The sequence below is a fragment of the Macrobrachium nipponense genome, chromosome 28, assembly GCF_015104395.2.
Source record: "Macrobrachium nipponense isolate FS-2020 chromosome 28, ASM1510439v2, whole genome shotgun sequence".
In the NCBI taxonomy this organism is placed as follows: Eukaryota; Metazoa; Arthropoda; class Malacostraca; order Decapoda; family Palaemonidae; genus Macrobrachium; species Macrobrachium nipponense.
This window is the reverse complement of record NC_087217.1, coordinates 52,593,592-52,613,591: the sequence shown is the minus strand read 5'-3', so window position 1 is coordinate 52,613,591 and position 20,000 is coordinate 52,593,592.

Genomic DNA, 20,000 nt, shown 5'->3' with positions numbered 1-20,000 from the left:
CCCTCTCTCTCTCTCTCACTCACTTTACTTGCGACTTACAACAGTCGTATAACAAGTGCCTATTTCACTGCTCAAGTTAACGGAGGAATACTAAATTCGTCCTTCCTCTACCAGTTCGAAAGAGAGAGAGAGAGAGAGAGAGAGAGAGAGAGAGAGAGAGAGAGAGAAATTTAATGCATTAAGCTAAGAGGATAACAGATTATGCGGTGAGAAAGAAAGAGAAAGAGAGTATAAATGAAGTTCAAAGAAAGACAAATGCAAAGGAATAGAAGCGATTTTGTCACCGACACACGAGACAACAGGCCGACTCAGAGAGAGAGAGAGAGAGAGAGAGAGAGAGAGAGAGAGAGAGAGAATGGTGGGTGGGGGGAAGGGGAGGGGGAAGAGCAGTTAGGTTGATTATCGCATTAGACGTCCACAAAGCAAATACGCCATCCCCGGTGATGTGTGTGGCGCTAATCTGATGTCAGCTTAACATATAGCGCCATTAATTACAGGTATACATGCAGGTGGCAGGGGGCTTACGGCATTTACGAAGAAAGTCAGAGGATGCTTAGCATATGTTATGGAGGCAGGAGGAATAGTACATTGATGGCATTAGAATTGTGTGGTGGTGGTGTGGTGGTGGTTGAAGGAGGAGGAGGAGGAGGAGGAGGAGGAGGAGGAGGATAGGTCGTTCTGGAAGGCGGCTTTGGCATCGCCGTGTAATAAGGATATTATTAAGTTAAAGTGGCGTGTGGTTTATTAAGGCTGAAGTTGATAACGCAGTTTGTGTCCAAGAGGATGATAGGGATATCTTCTGTTTTGTTAAAAGGGAAGGAGATGCCAATAGGTTGGCGAGTGATTTAGGAACAAATGTTACGTAAATGTAAAGGACGACTAAAAGATATATAAATGAAGGCTGTGAGGCTCAGGTCATTTACATAATTGGAGGCGTTGTAAATTAGGAGTGTAGGTGATAACTGAATACAACAATTTTTCATAAGTGTTTCAAATATACATAATCCCCAAAAATTCAGAATGAGAGAGAGAGAGAGAGAGAGAGAGACAAAAAAATTTCATAATTTGACATGTATAACTCCCAAAACCACCGATTTTGTGTGTGTGTGTGTGTGTGTGTGTGTGTGTGTGAGAGAGAGAGAGAGAGAGAGAGAGAGAGAGAGAGAGAAACCAACTATAAGCGCCGAAGCATATCTCCAGATATGCGAGTCAAATGGATTAAAAAAGCCAATCACATCAAAACTGTTTAATTGAATAACAGAATTCCCTGACAAGTTTTCAGCGGAAACATCGGACGGCGATCATATTCAAGAGTTAATGTACGTCAGACAACAAAACTGGTAATTAACCGGATCCAATTAACGTTATCTGTATATAAATATCGACCGGGGCGTTAATGGCTCTGGCTGATAGAGAGACTGTGGTGTGCTTTACACAAAAGGACAGGCTGCCACTAATGGAAGTCGAGACAATGCGCATGCGTGGGATGGTCAGTCTGTCTGTCCTTCCCTGTGATAAGTGCGTTCCTTGTATTATCAGTCTATTTCAATTGATATTTTACATTGTTCCCCTGTACAGTCTGTTAGTCAATTTCTTGCAGTGTCAATCTATTTCGGAGTTTCCTGCAGTGTCAGTTTACTGTATAGCCTTCTTTGTCTTAGTCTGTCTTGTACAGTCAAGTCTGTCGATAACAATCTGTTATTAGTCTTTCAAACAAAATCATGCACCTTCTACCGTTTAAGATTTTAACCTCAAGAGTGCTATACATTTGGTTTTCAAAATATTTTAGAATGAGGTCGATAGTCCCAAGCCATTTCCCACCAAACTTACGAATCATTCTAATCTACTGGTTTGTTTTTGTTTGAATTTTTTTTACGTTGCATGAAACCAGTGGTTATTCAGCAACGGGACCAACGGCTTTACGGGACTTCCGAACCACGTCGAGACTGAACTTCTGTCACTAGAAATACACATCTCTAACCCCTCAGTAGAATAACCTGGAATCGAACTAGCGGCCACCGAGGTGGCAGGCCAAGACCATACCGATCACGCCACTGAGGGGCTCTAATCGACCGACTCCTTAGGGATTAAAATCATCTAAATAGGAAAAAAAATTCCTCCCAAGACTACCTACAGACTGCTGCTCTTGTTTAACTCGTACTTAACACCTGAAGTGCTATATTACTCTGCTCTATGATAAAGATTATTACAATTACATTAAGATATATTTCATATCTACAAAATCGCTTTAGTTCATAGTTTATTTTTAATTATTTTTGGCCAGTATCTCCTAAATATGGCCCTAACAAAAATAATTGTTCAGGCGTCCAATATAAATATATAATGGCTTAAAACTAAAAGGTATTACAACAAGTGCTCAGTATTCAACATGCCATAATCTAACGCTTATGAGAACTTTCTCGTTCAAAGGGAATCTTTATGCTGTGGCGTTTTTACAGATAACAGTATTCTATCCCCAGTTTAACTGTAGCTCGCATTCTCCAGTTAAGATTGTAAATTTTAACAGCAGCACCTCACTACACAGTTTCATGTAATAACCCCCCACAGAAATATTTACCAAATTAACCACAAATCAAGAGAACCTGTATCGAAAACTTAATGGCATTTAATCTCCATTAAATGCTTACATCATTCCTGCCTTCAGTATTTGCTTCTGTAGAATGGAATGGTTAACAGAATTTGGGGCTAAGGCCAAGCGCCGAAAGGGAAATAAATAGGATATAGGGTTGAAAGATAACCGGAGGAAAACTTCATTCCACTATTCCACTATGAAATAAGTGTTAAGACTGAAGCTAATATGGACATTAAAAGGAATGAATGGGGTTGCAGCCTGGCGGGTTTCTGTAGAAGCATGCTAGTAAAAAAGTAAAAGCTAACCACTTTGCTAATCATCAAGACCAAATTTAGCTTTACTAAACAAGTAAACTTTTTGAATACCTCACATGGTCTGAAGTAAACTGCACTTCATAATAACTTAATTTAAAATATTCACATGCAATTGCACAATTATATAAAATTACTGCATTTTTTAGCCATAAGTTAAATTCATGTCATGTATAAAATGGTACATTCAATCTTTAGAAAAAGTATAGACTTCAACCTTATTTACTATTTATTAAAAACTCAAAACCATTCATATTTATTAAACAACTCACACCATTCTCCAGGTATATAATTACTGGAGTCAGAAACCACCTTTCACCTTAACCAGACACACGAAAGTAGAGACTACAAACTTATTATTTATTTAGACATATTTCAATCCATTTTCCAGGTAGATATCAATTTGTGTCAGAAACCACAATTCACCTTAATCAGACGCCGTCTTGAGAGACCACCAACAGAACTACAAACAAGTCTGCAGTTCGTCCCGTTTGAAATACGCTAAAACCTCGATACTTCCTGCTGCTCAGACCATCAGAACCTGCCGAAAAATGAGCAATATTTGGCTAAGTTTATAACACTGGACATGGAATTCATGAACAAAGTACCTTGAAAATCGAAGTCTTTATCAAATTCTTCGCATTAATTTTGTTGAAGGCAACAACAGAAAGTTAAATAAAAGAAGAGTCAGTCTAGCAATTGCAGAACAAAAATTAAAACTAAAAATTCTACCCAAATTATAGAACTAAACAGGGAAAATGCTTTAACAATATTGGATTAAAGAACTATTAGAATTAACATGACCAGAAAGAATATCCAAAAAGTCTTCCTTCAGTTAATTTTCAAGGGTACGCTACTAACGCTAACCACAATAGTGTCCCAAGGATTTATCAAAGTTTTGGTTTTAGTTATTTTTAGTTTTGGTTTATTTTATTTATTACTATTTTTTTTTTTTTTTTGCAAGCGCCCCCTCTGACGTACGATGATAACCAACATAACTTTTACATTAACGCACTTGTCCGAGAGATTTGACTGATTTTTTGTGTCAAACTATATCCAAGAGTAAAGGGTGTTATCACCCTTTACTCTTAGACACTGGTAATTTCGTCACCATACAGGCAAATCTCTCAGACACGTACGCCAACATAAAGGACCTTTTAATCTACGTACAACAGAAGAGCTGCTCCCCACTACAGGGGCTCCGCCCCTGAATGGGGAGGAATAGCTTGCAAAGAATGAAGATACTAACGTACACATTAAGACTCAACACAGATAGTTCAGAAGGGAATATAGACCAAGTCCAGATACACCAGACTCGAATTCACCAGCCTGAACAAGAAAGAAGTGTAAACTTAGGTCACTTTTATAGTCATACATTTCAATCAATAATGATTAAAGGGACCTTGGAAAAAAAAACGAAGTTTCCAAAGATGGCCAAGAACCAATACAGAAAGCTTAAAACAAAACTGCTTGGGTGAATTAATCTTTAAGACCTTCAAACCAGCAAACATACTTACTGCAGCCAATAACCAATTACCACGATAAAATTTTAACACACGACTACACAGCGTTCAACACGCGAGGATCTACACACCGTCCACAAACCCCGCACTTGTCCTCTTACCCTAACACTAACCGTCATTCGTGCGGAAGATTAACACTTGAATATCAAAAGGACGATGGTTGCTTGAAGTAGGAGTAGTTTTCTTTTCGACAGTTATCCTTTATTGTTATTCGTCGAACAACCGATAGATGGCAGCACCACACGAAGTATAATTCCTGCAGCGAGACGTGAACATAATGACAAAAAAGATGTTATTTGTATTGATTGTTAGTCAGTCAAATACATACAAGCATACAGGTTATAACAACTTAGTGTACAGTATCGAAAAATAAATTATTTTGGCATTTCAATTCAAGTTTAACATAACTTTCGTGTGACAGACATCGGAGATTCCTTATTTTATTCATTTACTTGACAGTCCGAGAACTTTCCAGTTTCCGTAGAGGTAACACTGGTTTTCATGCCATTCTCCCTACTCTTTTATGTACAAACTAAAATGCGTTAAAAACATATGAATAAACCTGACTTTGGCAGTATCGTGACAGTATATAACGAATGTTACTTAATGTCTTGTTCTTAAATATGTCACCTATACATTTTTTTAAATTAATCTATTTTATTTACAGACCATTTATAAGGTATGATTCGCAACTCATATCCTGTTGAAAAGATATGAATTTAATATGAAAAGGGGAAGAAGTGTTAAACATGTGTAATTTTCGTTTTGCCGCCAATATTAGCTACTCGGTGCTAAGATTGGTATGAAGACGGAAGAAGAGGCTGGAATATATACTTCATTATACTGATTTTAAGCACTGTCTGGAGAGGCCTTGCTTGTTAAAATTATGGCGTTCATGATGAATAGTATGATGATTAGGTGTTACGATGCTGTTGCATGATGACATTGCTTGTTTATGTCCTGAATACTGGAATTTTTTGTTTTCTCTGTTGAGAGTTGCGGCTTACCAAGGTCGTAATAATTGTCATGAGTTATGCATATAATTTGTGTTACGTTTATCAATTAATTCCTGCTTCCTATTACAGGGTGTGTTACTGTTGTACGCTAAAGAATCATTAGGTTACAGTTCTCAGTACTTTTTAACTCTTGCTTTATTGTTTCTCTTTCATCTCAATCTAAGTACAAACATTTTACTCTTTTTTGTAAAATCCTTGGAAATTTCACCAAATCATAGAAATTCGCAGCCAAGCACTAAAAATCTCTGTATTTATGATTACGTACACGGGTCCGTAATTCTGCTGAACGCTTGATAACAAGTGTTCAAATTAAGCAAGTGCATACGTCCTGGACATAACAAAGTTGCCTTGATTTTCGATACTGTTAGGACAGCGGTTTTGTTTCTGCCTATATCTTATTTGTGAAAAAAAAAATAAATAACTCGTCAAAAAAAAAAAAAAAAAAAAATTCCAAATCGCGAGAAATAATGGGTCACTGTGAACTCCCACCCAACAACCGCCTCCCCCCCCCACTCTCCCCTTCCAAAAGCCAAAGACTAACGACTTTAAAACGCAAAATACTTTCTTGCTATTAACTTTCGTCAGATGGAGGTGTTAAAGATTCTTAAAACATTCCCCCCCCCCCCCTCCCCTTCCAAAAGCCAAAAGACCTAACGACTTTAAACGCAAAAAATCTTTCTTTTTGCTATTAACTTTCGTCAGATGGAGGTGTTAAAGATTCTGAAACATTCCCCCCCCCCCCCCTCCCTTCTACTTCTAATGGCAAAATGTGTTTGAACTTCCACTGGAAATGTTAGCAAACATTAGTGGAAATGTTAGCAAACATTAGAATTTTAAATCGCGTAATCAGAAACATGTAACTCATCTCTTGACCTTTTAGGAAAGATAAATTACAATTTTACCTCTTTTCATTTAAACCGCTTTCGTCTTTATTCCTTGAGATCCCTCGGTGTTACTTGCCTGGTATTATGGAGCTAAATTCCATTTATCTATCTATTTATTTATTTATTTATGTACTCATTTGCTTATTTATTAATTTATTTATTCACTCAGTCACTCATTCATTCATACATTTATTTTTTTTCTTTAGTTTGCAGCAATAATGACACAATCTTTTCTTTGCTGAGGTAAATTCTAAACCAGGTAATACGGCAATAACTTGTTCTGTTAGCCCAGGCCGAGCTTGAGGTAAAGAATATATATCAAGAAAGCATTCATTCCTCATAAATCAGAATCTTTTTTTGTCTCTCCCTCTCTCTCTCTCTCTTTTTTTTTCTTTTTTTTTTATACCCCCACAGAGAAAAATGGAGTTTACTTCCACTTACATTATCGAGCGCAATTGAGGGGAATAGAGGTTAACTAAAGAAAAAAAAAAGATTAAAAAAGTAATAAGTAGTTTCAAAGTTCACAACTTCTTTTGTGCTAAAGGTCACGAGGAGTTTCGGCGGCAGGAGATTGTATCGGCGCTATCGAAGAAGTCAAAATGTTCCAATGAACATTAATAACAGGAACGGATCCTTGAAAACCAAAGAGATTTCTCTCTCTCTCTCTCTCTCTCTCTCTCTCTCTCTCTCTCTCTCTCTCTGTTTATCTTGAGATTTTGGTTCTCCTTCTTCTATTTCTTTTCCTTCTCTGTCTCTATCTGCTATTGTCTGCAGGATGGAGGACAAGTAACCTTTGTTTTCGCCTGCGATCCATCTGGTATATTTATAAGCCTTTATTTCCAGCCTCCCAGCAGCGAGAGCCTTTAATTCCAGGGTTATTCATGGTTGCAAAAAAAGACCGATGGCATTGGTCGAGGTTCCTGGATTCATGGCTTTTGAGAATGGTAAATAAATGCTACATTGACTTCCCCCTCCTCCTCCTCTTCCTCTATCCTGCTTCCCCTTCCCTCCCCCTCTCCACCCCATTAGCCCTCCTCCTTTCCCCCCTTCCCATTTTCCCTTTCCCCTCACAAACTCTATCCCCACAAATTTCCTCTTCCCCTCTCACTAGCCACACCCCTCTCCCTAGCCACAACCCCTACATTCCCCCTCTCCACTCCACGCCCCTTCCTCCTCTTCTCCCTCCCGTTTCCCCTTCCCCTGCCCCTCTCCATCCCTCACCCCACTTTCTTCTTTTCCAAAAAGAAAAAAAATAATAAATGAATAAATAAACAGATAAATAAATAACTGAAAAATGCACTTGCGCGCTCACATTTTCGTTGTAAGACTTCAAAAACCTGATCACTCCTTTTTTTATTCATTTATTTATTAGTTCTTTTGTTTGTTTTTTTTTCCGTTTGGAGATTTTGGCCTTAATTAATTGTACCGTAAAAGACTGCCTCCCCAATCAAGAAAACAAATTGCTCCGGTGGTTTCGTTATGCGTTATCAGCGGGTGCAAATATTTTTCTTAATTGTATTGTAAGTTCGGTGTTTTTTTTTTTTTTTTTTATTTCCGAGCGCAGCTTTTCGGGTGGAAATAAATCGGGAAATTGTAATTATTTCTCATGAAGAGTCGGTCAGTGTAACGGACAGTGATAGACAGCCAGCATCTGCTCTTCCTCGGCATAAAGAAATAAGTTATATTAAGTTTCCTCAGTTCGCCTGGATTTCTTCAGTTTCTCGTTTCTCGTTTTTTCCGCCGATCAAATTGACTGTCATTCAATGCCCGGATGGTTGTTATAATAATTTTCAGTATTTTACAATTTTCATATTTAAATTTTTCTTATATAACTGCACGGATGGCTGTTATAATAATTTTCAGTATTTTACAATTTTCACATTTACATTTCTCTTATATAACTGCCCAATGGTTGTTATAATAATTTTCCGTATTTTACAATTTTCATATTTAAAAAGTTTTTTTTTTTTTATAGAACTGGCCGCCATTAAATGAGTAGATTATATATCGATCATTCTTTTATTTTTCTTTATAAAAATTCCCAATTTTTTTAAAATTTCATATTTCATTTTTTTATAATTAGTACTAAATGAGTAGATTATCAAATCGATTATTCTCTTCGATTTTCTCTTTATTTCTATTTCGCTTTTTATCTTTTATTCAGTAAAAATGACTCAACGAATGCAAATTGTTCATAAAATACTTCCTTCATTTTAATATTTGCATATTTTTTACTTATGAAAGTGATCCCTGACTGACAAGTATTTTGATTTTTCTGACTTTATAAGTATATTTCTATTAAAATAATATTTTATCTTTATTAAATAACTCTAATTCTCCATTTTTATTACCCGAATAAATAAAAATGACTCCATACATTACCATCATAAATAAAACCATCAATGACAGTGACTCCTTAAATAAATAAAAGTGACTATTTTTTTTTTTTATTGTTTAGGTCAAAGTGACTCTGTGTACAACCTGCACAAATAATAGTGACTAATTATTACGCACATAAATAAAAGTGACCCCTGCTTATTACCCACATAAATTAAAGTAACTACTTATTACTTGCATAAATGTAACTGACTTTATCACTCACAAATAAAGGTGACTATTACCCACATAAACATAACTGAATTTATTTACAAACCACATAAACAAGTGATCCTATCTACTACCCACTTAAAAAAACTAACTATTATATATAATATATATATATTATATTATAGATATAAATCTATTATATATATATATATAAACACTTATACTACCGGCATAAATAAGTGATTATATATTATTCCCCACATATATAAAACTGACTCTATAATTTACCCACATGAATAAGTCAATCTATTTAATACCCACATAAATAAAGCTTACTATAATTACAACCCGCATTAATTAAAGTAGCTCTATTTACATTAAATAAAAGTGGCTATTTATTAGCCACACAAATAAGATTGACTATTTATTGTCCACAGAAATAAGTGTGACTCTATTCATTACCCACATATATAAGAGTGGCTCTATTTATTATCAACACATATAAGTTACTCTATTTATTATCCACATAAACAAGAGTGACTATTTATTACCCCCATAATGGAAAGTGACTCTATTAATACCAACATGAATAAAAGTGATTCCATTTATTATCCACATAAATAAGAGTGACTCTATTGTTTACATAAATAAGAGTGACTCTATTTATTGCCCACGTAAATAAGAGTGAGCGTTTATTACACACATAAATAAGAGCGACTCTATTTATTGCCCACGTAAATAAGAGGACTCTATGTATTACCACATGAATAAAGTGACTACTTATTACCCACATAAATAAGAGTGACTCTATTTGTTACCCACATAAATAAGTGACTATATGTTAACCACATAAATAAGAGTGACTCTATTTGTTATCCACATAAATAAGAGTGACTCTATTTGTTATCCACATAAATAAGCGTGAGCGTTTATTGTACACATAAATAAGAGTGACTCTATTTATTACCCACATAAATAAGAGTGACTCTATTTATTGCCCACGTAAATAAGAGAACTCTATGTATTACCACATGAATAAAGTGACTATTTATTACCCACATAAATAAATGTGACTATTTGTTACCCACATAAATAAGAGTGAGCATTTATTACCCACATAAATAAGAGTGACTCTGTTTATTACCCACATAAATAAGAGTGACTCCGTTTATAACCCGCACAGATAAAAACTGACTCTTTTAATACCGGCATAAATAATACTGACTATTCGTAAACCGGCTGTCACACCGATGTCAATGGACAACAGGTGTTTACAACATCTTGATAAAAGTCAAAAACACTACACCTGTCTCCTTTGTCAGCTAACATCGGCTTTTGTTTCCTGTTGTACTGCCGCCTTCCTCCCCCTCCCAACCACACTACCACACTTTCCCTCTCCTCTCTCCTCCATCTCCCTCCCCCCGCCCCTCCTTATCTCTATCGATCTACCAGCGGGCCAATTAAAAATACGAGTTTCTTATACGTTAACGAATGTCGCCTTTATCTATACCTAGCTCCCTCCCAATATCAACCGCGCCCCCCACCCCCCAACCATGATCTCCACCGTCCACTTCCTCTCCGAGCGGCGACAGTCACTTGTCTTTTATTCTTCCAGAGTTCCGCTGTTAATGGCGGTAATTTTTTTAGTATAATTTCTAGATTTATAATCCCAGCTTCCTACGATAAATTTTCATTAGGCAATTAAACCGTTTTTTTTAACGCGTTTTCTCTATTCTTATGTTTCCTGTTGCCCGTTTAATCACTTCCGCCCTATAATGATTTTATCGGTGTACATTCAGTCCTTATCGCCGACATTTGCATATTTACGTGTTTCTGTGACAGCCGTGTTAATGCCAAGTACGTCTTGTTGAGACAATAGCTTCGTGCGTTTGTTGATGTTGATGTTAGTCTTTTGATCGTGCTTTTAGAATTTTCGATCCCATTTTATCAAATTTTGTTTTACATTCTTCTAATTGTATCTCTCTCTCTCTCTCTCTCTCTCTCTCTCTCCAAAAGAAGTTGCTATACTGCTTTGGCAGTAAACCATTCTTGATTTAATTTTATTTCATGCAGATTGTTTTATGCTCTATGCTTAACCTTTCATTACCGATATGACGTCATTAATTTGCCGGTTAATATACATAAAGTGACCTTTCATCGCTAAACTGTCAGTTCTGTCTTTCCTTTATTGAAACGGGTTCTTGGTCGAATTAGACGAATGAAATCTTATGAATTAGACGAATAAGTTTTTATAAATTAGACGAATATAATCTTAAAAATAAGACTAATAAATTCCGATAAATTAGACGAATAAATTCCGATAAATTGGATGAATAAATTCTGATAACCTAGACGAATAAATCCTTATAAACTAGACGAATAAACTCTTATAAATCAGACGAATAAAAACTTATAAATTAGACAAATCCTTATAACTAAACGACTAAAATCTTATAAATTAGACGCAAAAATCCTTATAATTTAGACGAATAAATCCTTATAAATTAGACGACTAAACTCTTAAAAATTAGGCTTATAAATTCTGATAAACTAGACGAAAAAATTCCAATAAATTAGACGAATAAATTCTTATAAATTAGACGAATGAAATCTTATAAATTAGAAAAATAAATTCTTATAAATTAGACGAATAGAGTCTTATAAATTAGAAAAATAAATTCTGATAAATTAGACGAATAAATCCTTATAAATTAGACGAATAGTCTTATGAATTAGACGAATAAAATCTTACAGATTAGACGAATAAATTCTTTTATATTAGGCGAATGAATTCATATAAATTAGTCTTCATACGAATATAAATTTGCCATCCAAACAAGAAGATAAATTGACGACCTAAGACATGGAGTCTGAGAACCGTTGGTCGAATTAAGTTCAAGGCATCAGAGTTGACAGACTCAGGCCGGTCCTAAAATCAGACAGAATGGGATCATGGAACGTAGGGTAGCTGCAATGATTTATGAAGGCAGGAGGAACAATAAAGTGATTGTGAAATGAAAATTGTGGATAGCAATAACCGTGATAATCTCGTCGATATATCCTTATATACGACAGTAGATTTGTTATCGAGTTGCCATGTCTTATAAAATAACCCTACCTTTTACTTGTCAGATTCTACTTCCATTGCCACACGTATACACTTTATATATAGCTATACATATATATAATATAATATATATATATATATATTCTATATATATCTCTATATATATATATATTTAAGTACAAGGTTAAAATTTTAATTAGAAAACGATTAAATTGTTAAATATACTGAAAAACAATTTTAACCAGAAAATAATTAAACTGACATTGTTACATATATTTAAAAATAAGCTTGAACTAGAAAATAGTGAAATCGTTAAATAAACGGAAAAATATGGACACGCGTTTAAACATTTAAAACATGCATGAAATAAACAACGGAAAATTCGTGTTTGCGTAGACCATCAGGGACAAATGCAACACTTATAAATGTTCAACGTACGAATACAAACTGTATACTAACAAGTCTCTAGAGACAGAGGGTCAGAGACACCTTTGGTGCTGGTGCAGAAATGTGGAGACATGCAAGAAGAAAAGGCCACTTGGCGACATAAGTTGAGCACACACCATAAGCAGTGATGCTCGATAGAGCCATAGTGGCTTGAGCAACTATTATACCTGGTGTTCGCTGTTGCTGTATAAACAACATATGGAGCATATTGAGGCTCTCGGAAGCATTTAGCGCATGAGAAAAAGAGTTAGATTTTGTACTTAAAAAAAAAAAAAAATCGTAACGACGTAACGTCCCGTGACATACAAATACGTAAGAGAAAATGACCGACATCTATTAAGAACTTGTTGCTCCTTCCCTTCAGTTTGGAACTGGTACTTACGCCAGTGCAGTCTGGCGAAAGAATTTAGCCTCATTTGCGTGCGAAATGTCATCCGGATACGGGAAGTCGGAGAAGAAGAAGAAGAAACAGAACATTTCAAACCGTCCATTCAATCAGTTCAAAGGTGTCGTGAAATATGACTGGGTCAGGATCAGGTGAACCGACGGGTGACGTCATGCAAGGGGGCAGCTTAAGCCTTTTACGCGCAATAAATAAAGATTGGGGAGAACTCAGATCTCCAGACAATGCAGTCACACAAATACCGGTCATTTTCCTCGACTCGGCACAATGGCGAATTATACATCATCAGAGTTGTATAAATCTGAGGACGGGATCAAGCGCCGATTATCTTACCCACAAAGGATTTCATTTGAGTAAAAGGTCAGACCTTTGAGTGCGACAAAGATGTGACCTTTGAGGCAAAGGAAGTCTAATTTATTCGTCGGATTATGTAGAAAATGTCCTACATATATCTTAAAGGAAAAAACTGTATAGTCTAAAGTTACAGAATATGGTAAAGGACTCGGTATTATGTATCAAATGCTGCGAAGTCTGAATCTCCTAAAGACTGTTTGAGTCGATGGAGATGAAATTCATTTACTGGAAGACAGCAAATCATCAGGCAAAGGAGTACCCTAAGAAAACCAGTAAGCAGCTGGTTGGGTGATTTAGATAAACCCGTACTTATACCAGCACGGGCTCTTTCTCTTTCTCGCAATTCTAGTAAGGTGTCCAAAGGGGATAGGAGACATGGCTTGGACCTCTGGACTCAAACCTGCCATTTGAATGATCTGCATGCGGAATAACTGCGCAGTTTCAGGAAGACTTTTGCAATATGGTATACTTTTCTTAATTCTAAACATTTAAAATGACAATGTATATGTACGTATATATACATATTTATCATATACACACATATATATATAATATATATAAATATATATATATATATATATATATATATATATATATATATATATATATATATATATATATATATATATATATACAGTAAAAGCTTTGTGAAGGGACCTATTTATAAAACTGGAAAGAAACATAAAATATCGTTTACAATATATTCGATGTTCTTAAGCAGAAATTCATAGCTAAAGACACTGAAATTGATAAGAAAAACATGGATCTTCATTCAACTAAAATCAAACAGCATGTTCGTTCAAGTATATAAAAAAACATAAAAATACTGAGAAATTTAACAGATTTTCCTGACCGATATTCAGAGAAGATATAAAACCAAAGATTTTCCGTTTAAGGAGCAATTCAATTAACCTCACCGAAATTTTGTCGAGGCCAAAAGTAGGCGGTGATACCTTTAAGGAAAACAGTTCAATCTGATAGCTATAAACAGCATTTGTAGGAGCAAAACGATGACGGACAGCAACAGACCATTGCATAGACAGCATGCGTGATATATGATTTCAAGGCAGTGGAAAGAGGGAGTTGGAGTGGTTGCACAGCAAGATTAAGAGATCCAGAAAATAAAGGAGAAGAAATACGAGGATCTAGCGGTGGGACAGAAATAATCCTTACTATGGCACTAAGATTAATAGTTCAGACATACATACTTAAGAAGATGACATACATAGGAGGGTAAGAGTGAATTGAGTTAAAATAAACGGCTAAAGAATTTGAGCAACTAAGGGGCTAAGTAAGGCTAAAAACATCCTTTTAGTAACGCCTACAGTGCACCACGAGGGGTGCAATGACAGTATAAGTCCCTCGGGGTAGACATAGTAGGAACTCAGTGCAGGTTACTGCAACATTGACATAGTTATGGAACTGAAAGTATAGCCAATACTTGACTATTGCATCAGTAACATACGAAAACAAGACATTGTATCAAAGCTGTAGCAACAATATTTCTAAAAAGCAGCAGCAGCAGCAGTGATCCACCCAGGAAAAGTAGCAGCAATGGAAGAAATTTTTAAAAAGCAGCACTGACAAGAAGGGAGAAGTCGTAGAACACAAAGTGAAATAACCGTGGCAGGAACATAAAGGAAGTGCTACACGAATACTGTATCAGCTTAACATGAAACCAATAGAGCAATGGCAGCAGCACAATACGGTAAAAGTAACATTAAGTCAGCATTAGAGCAACGGCAGCAGTACAAAACGGTAAAAGCAACGACACCAGCTCAGCATACCAACACCAGCAGCTCTCAACATTAACAGCAACACCACTAGCGTAAAATAACAGCAGCAGTAGCGCAAAGTAGTGAGGACGCCAGCAACAACGGAACAGCAGCAACAACAGGAGCAGGAGGAGGAGCAGGAGCAGGAGCGGCAGCGAAACCTGGCAAAAATCGGCCTCAGCTCTTATATACAGTATATAGCGTGCCCGATGATGGATAGCTGTAATGACACGTTGTCACTGGATCTATCTAACTCACGCTCATCTGCGGCGGTAACTTTTTTTATTTTTCCATTTTTCTGTCTTTCTTTTTTTCCTTTCTATCCTTCTCCCTTTTTTTTATGTTTTTGTGGTGTGTGTGTGAGTGAGTGACGGGTCTCCCTCCCTGCCCTCCATCCCAACCCCTTTCTGTACCCCCTTTCCCCACTACCCTCCATTCCTCTCGCCCCCTACTCACCTCCTTTCTGTACCCTTTCCTCCTATCCCTCCATTCCTCTCCCCCTCCTCTCTGTACCCCTTCCCCTTACCCCTCCATTCCTCTCCCCTCCCATACTCACCTCCTTTCTGTACCCCTTTGGCCCCTACCCTCCGTTCCTCTCCCCTCCCCTACTCACCTCCTTTCTGTACCCCTTCCCCCTATCCCTCCATTCCTCCCCCCCCTTACCATCCACCTCATTTCTATACCCCTTCCCCCTATCCCTCCATTCCTCCCTCCCCTTACCATCCACCTCGTTCTTTCGATCCCACTCCCCCTTCCATTATCCCTTTCTTTCTACACCTGTCATCCAGGTCTTCATCTATCCCTATAGGTGTGTCTTTTTCTCCTCCTCCTCCTCCTCCTCCACCTCCTCCTCCTCCTCTTCTTCTTCTTCTTCTTCTTCTTCTTCTTTCTCGTTTCTCTTAGTCTTGTAGTTCTCAGGTCACCAAAAATGTTGTCAGGGTCAAGCAGAAGTGAGACGTATATAAGCAATTAACAATCCCAGCGTTTGCTGTAAGTGCATCCTACAGAAAAAGTCCTTCCTTTTCGCAAACAAATAAAATAAACTGTCATTTTTAATCACATCCCTGATGACGATCCAAGATACTTCAATATACCAAGATTAAGATAAAATACAGTTTTCCCACAGAGAGGTTAGATTAAGTTTGTCTTGTGCTAGCACGGAGCCTAGCTCAAAGGCAGTCCTTAAGAGTGGTTAGGTGTTTAAGAGTCAGAAAGAACTGGTGTAGACCTCTGGACTCAATAATACAAGCAACTTTGACGGGGCATTGCCATTCGCAAAGATCCCGAGAGAGGTCCATGGCTAAATATTTGTCACCGCAGACATTTCTTTTTGTGTCAAGTGATGTCTAGCTTCAGAGAATGCGATTTACCGAACTTATGAAGCATTTTACTAAAGAAAAAAAATCTCTTTCCCTCTGCAGGAAATTAAGAAAGACCTCAATGACTCGAGATGGGAGACTGACTAGTTTAGATTAAGCTGGCCTTATGCCAGTACAGGCCCTTGCCCAATGGCGACCCGTGAGAGCTGTAAATTGTTAAAAGGAACAAGAGATCTGATGAGGACCTCTTGGCTCTCTCCAACCATCTGCACTGGAAGGAATCCAAGCAATGAGGAGAACAACTTGTGCCTGAGCAACAAATTTCTTTGACATGCGTGATTTTCACACAATAAGCATCCAGTGATTCTCGTCTCCGATTCGGGTCTTTATTCAAACCTTCTCTAATCCTAATTTTTATGAGGGGGAAAATTTTTTTTATTTTATAATATAGGTATTAAACTGACCCAAATTCCTTCCATTTTAAACCATTCCGTTATACAAAGGCCCCTACCCTGGTGTCATTTATTTAATTTACAGATGTTTTACTGTTGATTGTGACTTTTTTATGTTGATATTAAGGAACATCATTATTTTACAAAAGATACATCTGATTCCCAAACCTTCACTGCAGTCTTATTATTCTATCCCAAAAAAGACTATCATCACGTACAAGGGCTAATTAATTTAGTTATTTGTTAACTATTTTCCTATTAATACAAGATAGCCATTCCAGCGACACATGAATGAAGGCAAACTTATAGTGTCTTAATTTGCTTCATATCGTTACACTGTAAAGTTATCCCATTTCGGTTTTCTATTCGGAAGAATAATTGTGCGATGTAGGACTTGACCCTCACAACGGGTGAGCGAAATGACTACGGGAGAGGAAAAATAATGGAGAACAAAAAATGCAATGCATGAAACAAAGGTCAGAGGAGAAGCTGAATTAGTCTGGCGGAAAACAAAAAAAAGTTTTGCTCTGTTTTCGTTTCAACGTTTTTTCCCCCTCTATTTGAGCTCCGGGAAATTATGAATCATTATACTTTTTCCATTTTCCCAATTTTCTCTAGAACAGGATGGAGAGAGAGAGAGAGAGAGAGAGAGAGAGAGAGAGAGAGAGAGAGAGAGTATTGTCACGCGTCCGTCTTTATTTTCACAAATTTTATGTAATGAATTACTGACTTATTATATATATATATATTATATATATATATATATATATATATATATTAGATATATATATATATATATATATATTATTCGAGCTACAAATGTCCTTTGTAATATCTAATTCGCTACTACTTCGGAATTGATATATTTTCATACATGTAAACCGAAGGGGAATTTTTGAGTTGGTAATAATTTCGTCCTCTCGTGGGTTTTATATACGTATATATATATATATATATATATATATATATATATATATATATTATATATACATAACCCACGAGGGGACGAAATTATTACTAACTATATATATAGTGCTCTAGCAATACAAACATTTTATGCTATTGGCTAACTCTGGTTTTTATGTGTACACCTAATAAGTGTACACATTTTTCGTGTGCACAAAATGTGATCTCGCACGCATGAAAAATACAGTTGGCTTCAGAGAAAATCAAGACAATAATCATAGTTTCATTCATCTTCTGACTGTTGGATGAAAACTACCCTTTCGCTATCAAATCAGAGTGTTAAGTAGCAACAAGAATCATTGACTTGTTTTTGTGACACTCGCCCAATAAAACGTAGTCATGACGACGTGGAAAGCGATAAACGTATTGATACCAGACCACAACTTAGGGTGTTTGTCAATAACAGCGACCGTTTGTTTCTTTCTAACCAAGTGTAATAGGACTTGGTGTTATTCTGATCTGTTTTCTCTCTCTCTCTCTCTCTCTCTCTCTCTCTCTCTCTCTCTCTCTCTCTCGCTGAAAAAAAAAAATTTTCTTCTGTCTCCTTCGCTAGAGAGCTTCTATACAGGAGGAAAATCCTAGTAATAGTGAGAAGATATTAGTTCTATTTATTTCGCAAATGAAAGAACCTGCCGATAACTGGTCGACGACGATTAGCTTAAATGTTAATATCCTATCCCAAAAGAGATTATCATCACGTACAAGGGCTAATTAATTTAATCATTTGTTAACTATCTTCCTATTAATACAAGATAACCCTCTAGTTCAAGTACTTCTTTAATGGTACTGGTTCCTATTAAACAAGATTAGCATCTGATTCAAGTACTAACTTGAAGTTTGTTATTTATAATCTTATGCTCCTGTTATATCATGACCATTGACCATCTTATTGCTATCAAAACGTCGAATTATTATCTATAAAATTTATTCCCTTATTAATGATTGATTGATAGCTTTCCTTTACATTCAAAGTTGACAGCTGCAATCACTAAAGAATCACTAAAGTAAGACATAAACGGTGAGGAAGGGACGAATTAGCGCTTACTTTGTTTAGATGACAGAGATAAGCCTAATCTACGAGTAATGATGGGAAGACCTAGCGCTTAGTTTGCTTAGATTGAAGAGATGTGGCTAATCTACGGAATGAGGATGGGACGACCTAGCCCTTAGTTTGTTTAGATGGTAGAGATGAGGTTAATCTAGTGCTTAGTGTGTTTAGATGGCAGAGGTAAGGCTAATCTAGGAATAAAGATGAGACGACCTAGTGTTTAGTGTGTTTAGGTGGAAGAGATCAGCGTAGTGCTTAGATTGTTTAGACAGCAGAGATAAGACTAGTCTAGTTAAGTAAGGATGGAAAACGTCACTCATCTAATCAGTCATAAGCAAGGAAAAGGCAGGCACTCATTTGCAAGTAAATGAGGGGTCTGCAGGGCAGACCCACCTCCAAGTCCTTACATGATCAAAGAAATTTTCTTGTTTAAATTCTCATTTATTTACGCTTCCTAAATCATTTTCATCCAATAGTTCCTTTCGAAGTTATTGCCTGATGTATATCAGAGACATATGTGAATAAATTATCTGACGGTAAATATCACCAAATACATGAATTCACTCGACGATAATTCCTTATATTAGACGTCGAAGGGAGTTGCCCAAAGCAAGTTCCGAGCATTATGTAATATGGAGACATTTTAAGCTCGCAAACTTCAAGATTATTCCTAAATAGGTTCACATCTATTTAGAGCTTCGTGTTATATCTGGTCGATCAACTCAGCCGACAAAGTCAGTCGTTGAGTAAAATCAAATATTAGTTTCTTTGAAGGTCCCTATCGGATATATTTACAAGTAAATGTATACGTATATGTAAAATAGCGTGCCGCACCATGGAAAAATGCCATAATTACCCATATTGTATATATATATATATATATATTATATATATATATATATATATATATATATGCATATATACAAACATATTATATATATATATATATATATATATATATATATATATATATAATATATATTATATGTGTGTGTGTGTGTGTGTGTGTGTGTGTGTGTAAATATACCACACACAAAATCAAAGAATTGTCTAACGACGAAAAGAATAACCAAATAATAATAAATACTTCCTAAAAAGCGTCGTGCCAATGATGGGAGTAGTTTTTCTGATTCCTAGCGATTTTATGGTAGAAGTTTTATATTCATTGATTTATTAAGGGGTTTTGCATGTTAGTGGATATTTGTAGTTTGCGAATCTCGTAGTTACGATTTTCATTATTTCCTCTAAATTTTCATATATGATTATCTCTCTCTCTCTCTCTCTCTCTCTCTCTC